General features: G+C 33.3%; 1 pseudogene; it reads right to left on the reverse strand.

Moving 5' to 3' along the window:
• Positions 1-691: 691 nt before the first annotated feature.
• Positions 692-1606, reverse strand: LOC100516178 (olfactory receptor 4Q2-like; annotated as a pseudogene).
• Positions 1607-8978: the final 7372 nt, after the last annotated feature.

Genomic DNA, 8978 nt, shown 5'->3' on the forward strand with positions numbered 1-8978 from the left:
TAATTCATCTAACTGATATCCCTTTAAATATTTTGTAAGAGTAAGAAGCATATATACATCCATTCTTTTTCAGATTTTTTCCCATATAGATTATCACAGAATATTGGGTAGAGTTCCCTATGCTATAGAGTAGGTCCCCATTGTCCACCCATTGGATATGTGTTTATGTATGACTGAATCACTTTGTCGTACAGCAGAAATTATCACAACATAGTAAATCAACTATACTTCAATAAAGCTTGAAGAAAAGGAAACATATCAATTCCTTACTCAATTCATTGGAGACATCTAGTTGGAGTCAGTTAAAGTTGAGAAGAAAATAAAACCTGTGGCAAGGTGGAGAAGAAATTGGTGAAACTTTGGAAAGGTTAGTTTTTACCCATATGTAATAGCAAACTGAATAAACAAAATACATATAATAAAATTTGATCCAATGAATGGATAGAATGAAAGAAGAAAATTAATAGAAGAACAGATTTGCTTTATGGAAGAAAGGAAGCAGAAGGTAGAACATTTCAGTATGGAAGGAGTTTTTTGGAGTTTAATTTAAAAGTCATAAATAGGAGTATTATGACTTAATGAAACAAAACCAAACAATGAAGTTACCATCTCCTAACCCATTCATGAAAAAGAAATTATTTTAACCCCAGATTTTCTACTTGCCAAAATGCTTTTCAACTTGTTATGTCTTCTAAATTTTCCAAGTAAGTCCACTCCTATCCCACAGCTTTTGCATGGCTGACTTGACCTCTTTGTTCCGAAGTGTGTAGATGAGGGGATTCAACATAGGGGTAATAACGTTGTAGAGTACAGACACCAGCTTGTCCACAGAAAAAGTGGAGAAGGGACGAGCATAGATGAAAATACAGGGTCCAAAAAAGAGTGTTACTACCATGAGATGAGAGCCACAGGTTGAGAGTGCCTTTCGCCTTCCCTCTGTGGAGCGGATCTTGACCAGGATAGTGGTGTAGGAAGAAACCAACACTACAAAGGAGCTGGTAGATACCATTAGCTATTCAATGACAGATGTGTCTGCACAGGCAAGTTTGATGACAGGGGGAACATCACAAAAGAAGTTGTCCACCTGCTTTGGCCCACAAAAGGGCAGACGGATAGTGAGAATCGTCTGGACAGTAGAGTGCACAAACCCTCCCATCCAGGAGGCAGCCACCAAGGCACAGCATAATCCTCGACTCATGACAGTGGTGTAGTGGAGGGGGCGACAAATTGCAACATAGCGATCATAGGCCATCACTGTGAGCAGGAACATCTCAGCTGCCCCTACAAAATGCAGGAAGAAGAGCTGCATAATGCACTGGTCATAAGGAATAAGCTTTTCATTATCAAGAAAATCAGCTAGAAGCTTAGGGGTAGTTACTGTTGAATAACATAGGTCCAGGAAAGACAGGTTGCCAAGAAGGAAATACATGGGTGATGAATTCAGATGCTTATCAGAGGCCACTGTAACCATGATAAGGACATTGCCTACCCAAGTGGACACATAGAAGAAAAGAAATAGTACAAATAGCCCTTTTTCACTATATGGTCTATGTGAGAAGCCTGCCAGGACAAATTCTCTGACTTCTTCTATTTGGTTTTTATCCATTGGATCTGGCTCCACCTACATCAAAGAAATTAAACAAGGGACATTAGTCACATGAAAAATTGATGAGCTATTTCACATAAAATGCAAGAATCTTATCAATTCAAAAAGAGATATTTTTTTTTCTCTAGGACACTTGACTGATTATCTGGAAGAATTATTTTTCTTCTTAGATGATATAAATATATATTCTCCAACATCACCAAATTTCAGACAGTGATGAAGTAACCAAGATTTCTTGAAGAACAAAGCCACGTAGTGAACCTTCAACTTGATGCATCTCTCTCAGTTAGTATTTTCCCTCCACCTTTATACATTCAGTCTCAAAACCTATGTTATTTCCCTGAGATATTAGCATTTAAAAAAATTTAAATCTTTAAGAAAAAATAAATCTTGAAGGTAAAATTTAAGATTCCAGTAGAGGTTTTATTTGGGATAGGAAATATCACACTGTGTAGATGTTTACACCTTTATAATAATCCTGTGCCCTTTTCTATAGAGATAACTCTTGAGGCTCTGTGCTGTGAAAGGGGCCAGAGGAAAGATTACATTCCACTCTGGGCCTATTGCTAGTTCATTACCTAAGTAATGCCTCTTAGCTAGGTTTGCTGAATGCCTGGTCAGCTTATTACTGTTGTTATAAATCATCTCCGTCCAGCATATTATTGCTTATAATACATTCCTTACCTTAAGTCATAGTTGTGAACATATGGGCACAGGTTATACCGTCACAGATCTAAATAGAATATAAAATGGTTACTCATCCCTTCAGGTTACTCCGTCTTTTGACTCCTGTCAAACTGGGTAAAAATAAATAATTTCTCTGAGATGAAAGTATTAGCAATCCAGGAAGCATGTGTATGTGTTTGAGCAGTGGCTAGAATGTGCTACTGCATGAGATGAAATGGGTGATAGCCCACTAAGGACTGTGGAGGATCATGATAACTGCTCTGGACTCAAAATCTACAGCTGTTCCATGCACACAGCAATATTGTCAGGAATTAACACATAATAATTTCAAAGCTTAGACACTGGTGAATTTTCCCTTTCAGAGTTTATGCCCCAGCTAAATATATGAACTGAATATCTTCATTTATATATTTTAAAAGAATTAAAGTTTTGAAAAAGAATTTTAAAACAAAACTTGGCTTAATTAAAACAATAAAAATTTATATTTCTTCCTTATAAGGCAATAACACAGAAATATTAGCAATATGCTAACAATAAAAGTATCAGGGAATAATGTGAAGAAAACTCCCCAAATTTAAATATTAATTTGTTAAAATAATGTTTGCAAAAGATTCATTAATCTGAGAAAATGATCAAATAATAAAGAAAAAATAAGACACAAAAATATATTTATGAAAAAAATCTATATATGGAAAAGTTAACAAATATAAGAACTAAATGTAAACCTTTCAATATATAAACCTTCTGTGAATTTGTGCAGTTAGGTATATCCACAGAACTTTTTTGTGTATGAAAAAAATGTTATATTAAAAATTGAATGTAAATTGTTATTTTTGCATAATTATATAATTACAGTTACTAAATTTCAGGTAAAAATCCCCTTATAATCCACATAACTTTTTTGGAGAATAATTATTATTGTCTAGCTATAACATAAAACAACCTCAGATTTATTAAAAGATGTGTTTTTCAAGAAATAATTCACAAATTTTTCATGTTTAAAATTTTTATAATTAAAGTGTAATGAATACATATTGCTGAAATTTGTTAACATGAAAAACATATAGAAAATAATCTTCCCAGCATCAAGAAGCAAACATGGTTAACTTTAGATAGTCATATATCTGAAACTTTTTAAAATGCATTGTTTGATTTAAAATTGATATAATGATGTATATGCAATATGACCTACTACTGAAAAATACCACAATTACCATTAAATACTGATATCCAAGTGGGTACAGGTGACAGGAGCATGAAGAAGGGCTTTAAGTATAACAGGCTTCAAGTTGAATTACATACCTTCTATCTATAAAGTGTAGATTCTCAAGTCTTATAGTCACAGAAGCCTGGCATGCCAACATGACAGAGCCATCCTAGACACTGTAGAAGCAAGAAGATAAATAAATTAGATTGAACCCCCTGGTTACAATGGTCATCATTAAGAATTTTTGACGTTTAGGGATTTAGGAAATCAGGTGTTCACAATCAAATCACAAAGGGAATCATTAAAAATTTTTAATCACAACCTTTCCAGAAATTATGGAACACAAAAATGTGTGTGTCTTGGGGTAATAGTGGGATGTGAGGGTAAAAAAAAAATGGATAGGAAAAAGAAAATGAAAATAAAAAGATATGATAGTTGCAATAATATCAGCTGGGTTATATTGAGAAGTGTTCCCAGGACTGAGGATGGGAAAGATAATGGAACATTAGGAAACGTTCGGCTTCAGGTGTCTTGCCAAAAATTGTACATTTTGTCCTGCTTTCTTTATATTAAGTTTTTCAACCCTGGAATAGATGTATGTTTAATTTGCCAAGAAACTGCTAAACATTTTTTATATATGATTGTACTAATTTACATTTCACTGTCATTGTAAGAGAATTTTAAGTGTTCCACATCTTCTTCAACAACTAAAAAAAATTGTTTATGCATTCTGATGAGTATGTTATGCATTCTGATGAGTATGTTATGAATATGTTAATTCATATTCTTGTTAAGTTATGGTGGTGAACACCTTTTTCATGTTTATGGGATATTTGGAAATCTTTTTCATCAAGTGTGCATTCAAATTATTTGCTTAATTGTTAATTGGGTCATGTGCATTTTGTAATATGTAATCTGCATTCCTGGATGAAATGTTTTACATGTATCTATTAATTCCATCTGGCTAATGTGTTAAAGACTACTATTTCCTATATTGGGTGCATATATATTTGCAATTGTTATATCTTCTTGTTAATTGATCATTATTATATATGTCCTCTTTTGTCTGTTGTTAACAAACTGCTATCTTGCCTTTCTTTTATTTTCATTTTCATGGAATACCTTTTTCCATCCCCTTATTTTAAGTCTGTGTATTTCTTTAGATGAAGTGAGTTTCTTATAGGCAGTATATAAATGAGTCTTCTTAAAAAATCCATTAAACCACTGTATGTCTCTTGGTTAGAGTACTAGTCTGTTTACATTTAAAGTTATAGATATGTACTTATTATCATTTTGTTCATTGTTTGGGGACTGCTTTGTAGTTATTTTTCCTTTATTCTTCTTTTGCTTTCCTCCATTAAATTTGATGGCAATATTTAATACTATGTTTGTATTATTTTCTTTTTTGTATGTATCTATTATAAATTTTTAATTTGAGGTGTTCCCATTGTGGCACAGCAGAAACGAATCCAAGTAGGAACCATGTGGTTGTGGATTCAATCCCTGGTCTTGCTCAGTTGGTTAAGGATCTGACTTTGCAGTGAGGTCTGCTGTAGGTTGTGGCTCGGATCTGACATTGCTGTGGCTGTAGCATAGGCTGGCAGCTGTAGCTCCAATTTGACCCCTTAGCCTGGGAACCTCCATATGCCGAGGATGAGGCCCTAAAAAGCCAAAAAAAAAAAAAAAAAAAAAAAAAGTTTGTGATTACCATGAGGTTCATATGTAACAATTTTCATATACATAAGAAGTTATTTTTCAGTTGGATGGTCTCTTAAATTCAGTAGAAAAACTAAATTTTTACTCTTCCTACCACATTTAATGTTTTTGCCATCATATTTTACATCTTTTTATTTTGTGTATTCCCTAATTACTTGTTGTGGATATAGATGATTTTACTACCTTGTTCTTTTAACCTTCCTAGTAGATTCATAAGCAGTTGATTGCTACATTTACTGTATATTTGCTTTTAACAGTGAGATTTTTTCTTTTATAATTTTTAAATTCATAGTCATGGTCTTATAATATTTTTTATATAGCTGCATTAGTGATGTTCAACACTTTCACCTTTTACTTGTCTGTAAAATTCTTTACCTCTCCATCAAATCTGAATGATTAACTTTCTTAATAGGGGTCTCTTCATTGTAGGTTATTTTCATTGTTTTGACTATATCATTCCACTCCCTTCGGGCCTGAGAAGTTTCTGTTGAGAAGTCAGCTCATAGTCTTATGAGAGTTCCTTGGTTCATGAGTAGTTGTTTTTCTCTCTTTATCTTTATTTTTGCCAATTAATTAAAATGCATCTCCATGTGGTCCTGTTTGGGTTGATCCTTTTTGGGACTCTATTCTTTGTGGACATGGGTATCTGTTTGTTTCCCCAGGTTAGGGAAGTTTTCAGCTATCCTTTCTTCAAATAAAATCTTTGCTCCTTTATCTATTTTTCTGGGCTCCACATAATAATGGACATTTTGACAGCTTAGGTGATTACACTCCTCTGTCTTCCAGATCACTGATCCATTCTTTTGCATCATCAAAACTACTTTTTTTTAACTCAGTGAATTTTAGTATATTTACAGTTGTACAACCATCATCACAACCCAGTTTTACAACATTTCCACCCCAGACCCCTCCAACCAGTCCTTCCCTCTCCCAACCTGTCTCTTTTGGTAACCATAAGTTTTTCAAAGTCTGTGGGTCAGTTTGTATTCTGCAAAGAATTTCATGGTATCCCTTTTATAGATACCACATATAAGTGATAGCATATGATATTTGTGTCTCACTGTCTGACTAACTTCACTTAGCATAATTTCTAGGTCCATCCATGTTGCTGCAAGTAGCATTGTTTCATTCCTTTTTATGGGTGAGTAAATATTCCAATATGTATATGTACTTACGTCCCATTTGTTTATTTTTGTTTTATTGTCATTACTCTACGAGGTGGATCTTAAAGGTATTGCTGTGGTTTATGTCAGAGAGTGTTCAGCCCATGTTTTCCTCTAAGAAATTTATAGTATCTAGTCTTATATTTAGGTATTTAAACAACTTTAAGGTTTTGTTTTGTTTTTATGTATGGTGTTATGCAGTGTTCTAGTTTCATTCTTTTACATGTAGCTGTCCAGTTTTCCCAGCACCACTTGTTGAAGGCACTGTCTTTTCTCCATTGTATTTTCTTGCCTCCTTTGTCAAAGATTAGCTGACTGTAGGTGCTTGGGTTTAATTCTGGGCTTTTTTTTTTCTCTCTTCCACTTATCTATCTTTCTGTTTTTGTGCCAGTACCATACTCTTTTGATGACTGAAGCTTTTTAGTATATTCAGGGAACTTTATTCCTCCAGCTCCACTTTTCTCTCAGAATGGCTTTAGCTATTCTGGATCGTTTGTTCTTCCAATCTTTAAAATATTTTGTTCTGGTTATGTGCAAAATATCATTGGTAATTTGATAGGGTTGCATTAAATCTGTAAATTTCCTTTGGCATTGTATGCATTTTGACAATATTTATTCTTCTAATACAAGAGCATGGTATATCTTTCCATCTGTTTTTGTCATCTTTTATTTCTTTCCCCAGCATCTTAGAGTTTTCAGAGTAGAGGTCTTTTGTCTCTTTAGGTGGGTTTATTCCTAGCTATTTTATTCTTTCTGATGTGATGGTAAATGGGATTGTTTCCTTAATTTCTCTTTCTGATCTTTCATTGTAAGTATATAAAAATACAGTTGATTTTTTGTACTTTGTATCCTGCAGATTTGCCAAATCCATTGATGAGCTCTAACAGTTTTCTGGTAGCATCTTAAGGATTTTCTAGCTATAGTATCATGTCATTAGCAAACAGTAATAGTTTACTTCTTTTCAAATTTGGATTCTTTTTATTTCTTTTTCTTCTCTGTTTACCATGACTAGGACTTCCAAAACTATGTTGAATAGTAGTGGTGAGAGTAAACATCCTTGTCTTTTTCCTGATCTTAGTGGAAACGTTTTCAATTTTTCAACATTGAGAATGATGTTAGCTGTGGGTTTGTGTTATATGGCCTTTATTATGTTGAGTTAGCCTCCCTCTATGCCCACTTCTGGAAGGTTTGTTTTTCATCAGAAATGGGTGTTGATTTTGTCAGAAGTTTTTTCTGACAAAAAATTGAGGGGATCTTGTGTTTTTCTTTTAAGACTTTAATTTTTCTATTATAGTTGATTTGCAATGTTCTGTCAATTTCTGCTGTATGGTTTTTATTCTTCAGTTTGTTAATGTGGTGTATCACACTGATTTATTTGCAAATATTGAAGAATCCTTGCATCCCTGGGATAAATCCCACTTGATCATGATGTACAATCCTTTTAAGGTATTGCTAGATTTTGTTCACTAGTATTTTGTTGAGGATTTTTACATCTATGTTCATCAGCAATATTGGCCTGTAATTTTCTTTCTTTCTTTTTTTTTTTTTTTGTATCTTTGTCTTATTTTGGTATCAGGGTGATGGTGCCCTCATAAAGGGAGTTTGGGGGAGTTCCTTCTTTGGCAGTTTTTTGGAATAGTTTCAGAAGGATAGGGGTTAACTCTTCACTAAATTTTTTATAGAATTCTCCTCGGAGCCATCTGGTTTGGGACTTTCATTTTTTTGGATTTTTTTTTAAACAGTTTCAGTTTCAGTTTAAGTACTTGTTTTGGTCCATTCATCTTTTCTATTTCATCTTCATTTAATCTTGGAAGATTGTACTTTTCTAAGAATTTGTCCATTTCTTCTAGATTGTCCATTATATTGCCATATAGTTCCTTGCTGTAGTCTTTAATGATCCTTTGTATTTCAGTGGTGCCCATTGTAACTTCTTTTTCATTTCTAATTTTGTTGATATGAGCCCTCTCTCTTTTTTTCTTGATGAATCTGGCTAAGAGTTTATCACTATTTGTTGATCTTTTCAAAGAACTAGCTTTTAATTTCATTGATCTTTTTTATGGTTTGTTCTATTTCATTTATTTCTGCTCTGATCTTTATGAATTCTTTCCTTCTGCTAAATTTGGGTTTTCACTGTTCCTCTCTGTCTAGTTACTTTCAATGTAAAGTTAGGTTGTTTATTTGAGCTTTTTAATGTTTCATTGTTTCTTGAGTTTTTGTATTGTTATAAATTTCCCTCTTATAAATGCTTTTGCTGCATCCCATAGGTTTTGTATTGTTGTGTCTTTCTGTTCATTTGCTTCCAGGTATTTTTAAATTTCCTCTTTGATTTCCTCAGAGATCTGTTGGTTGTTTACTCACATGCTGTTTAGTTTCCACATGTTTGTGTTTTTTTTTTTTTTTTTTTTGCAGTTTTTTTCTTGTTGTTGATTTCCAGTCATGTAGCATTGTAGTTGGAAAAGATGCTTGGTATGGTTTCAATTTTCTTAAGTTTTCTGAGGCTTGATTTGTGGTCCAGTATGTGATCTGTCCTAGAGAATGTTCTGTGTGCACTTGAGAAGAATGTGTATTCTGCTGCTTTTGGGTGAAATATTCTATAAAT

Source organism: Sus scrofa, chromosome 7 (genome assembly GCF_054392235.1).
Source record: "Sus scrofa isolate SSC_HxYL_T2T_F1_AM1 chromosome 7, Sscrofa_HxYL_maternal_Yorkshire_Landrace_v2.0, whole genome shotgun sequence".
Taxonomy (NCBI): Eukaryota; Metazoa; Chordata; class Mammalia; order Artiodactyla; family Suidae; genus Sus; species Sus scrofa.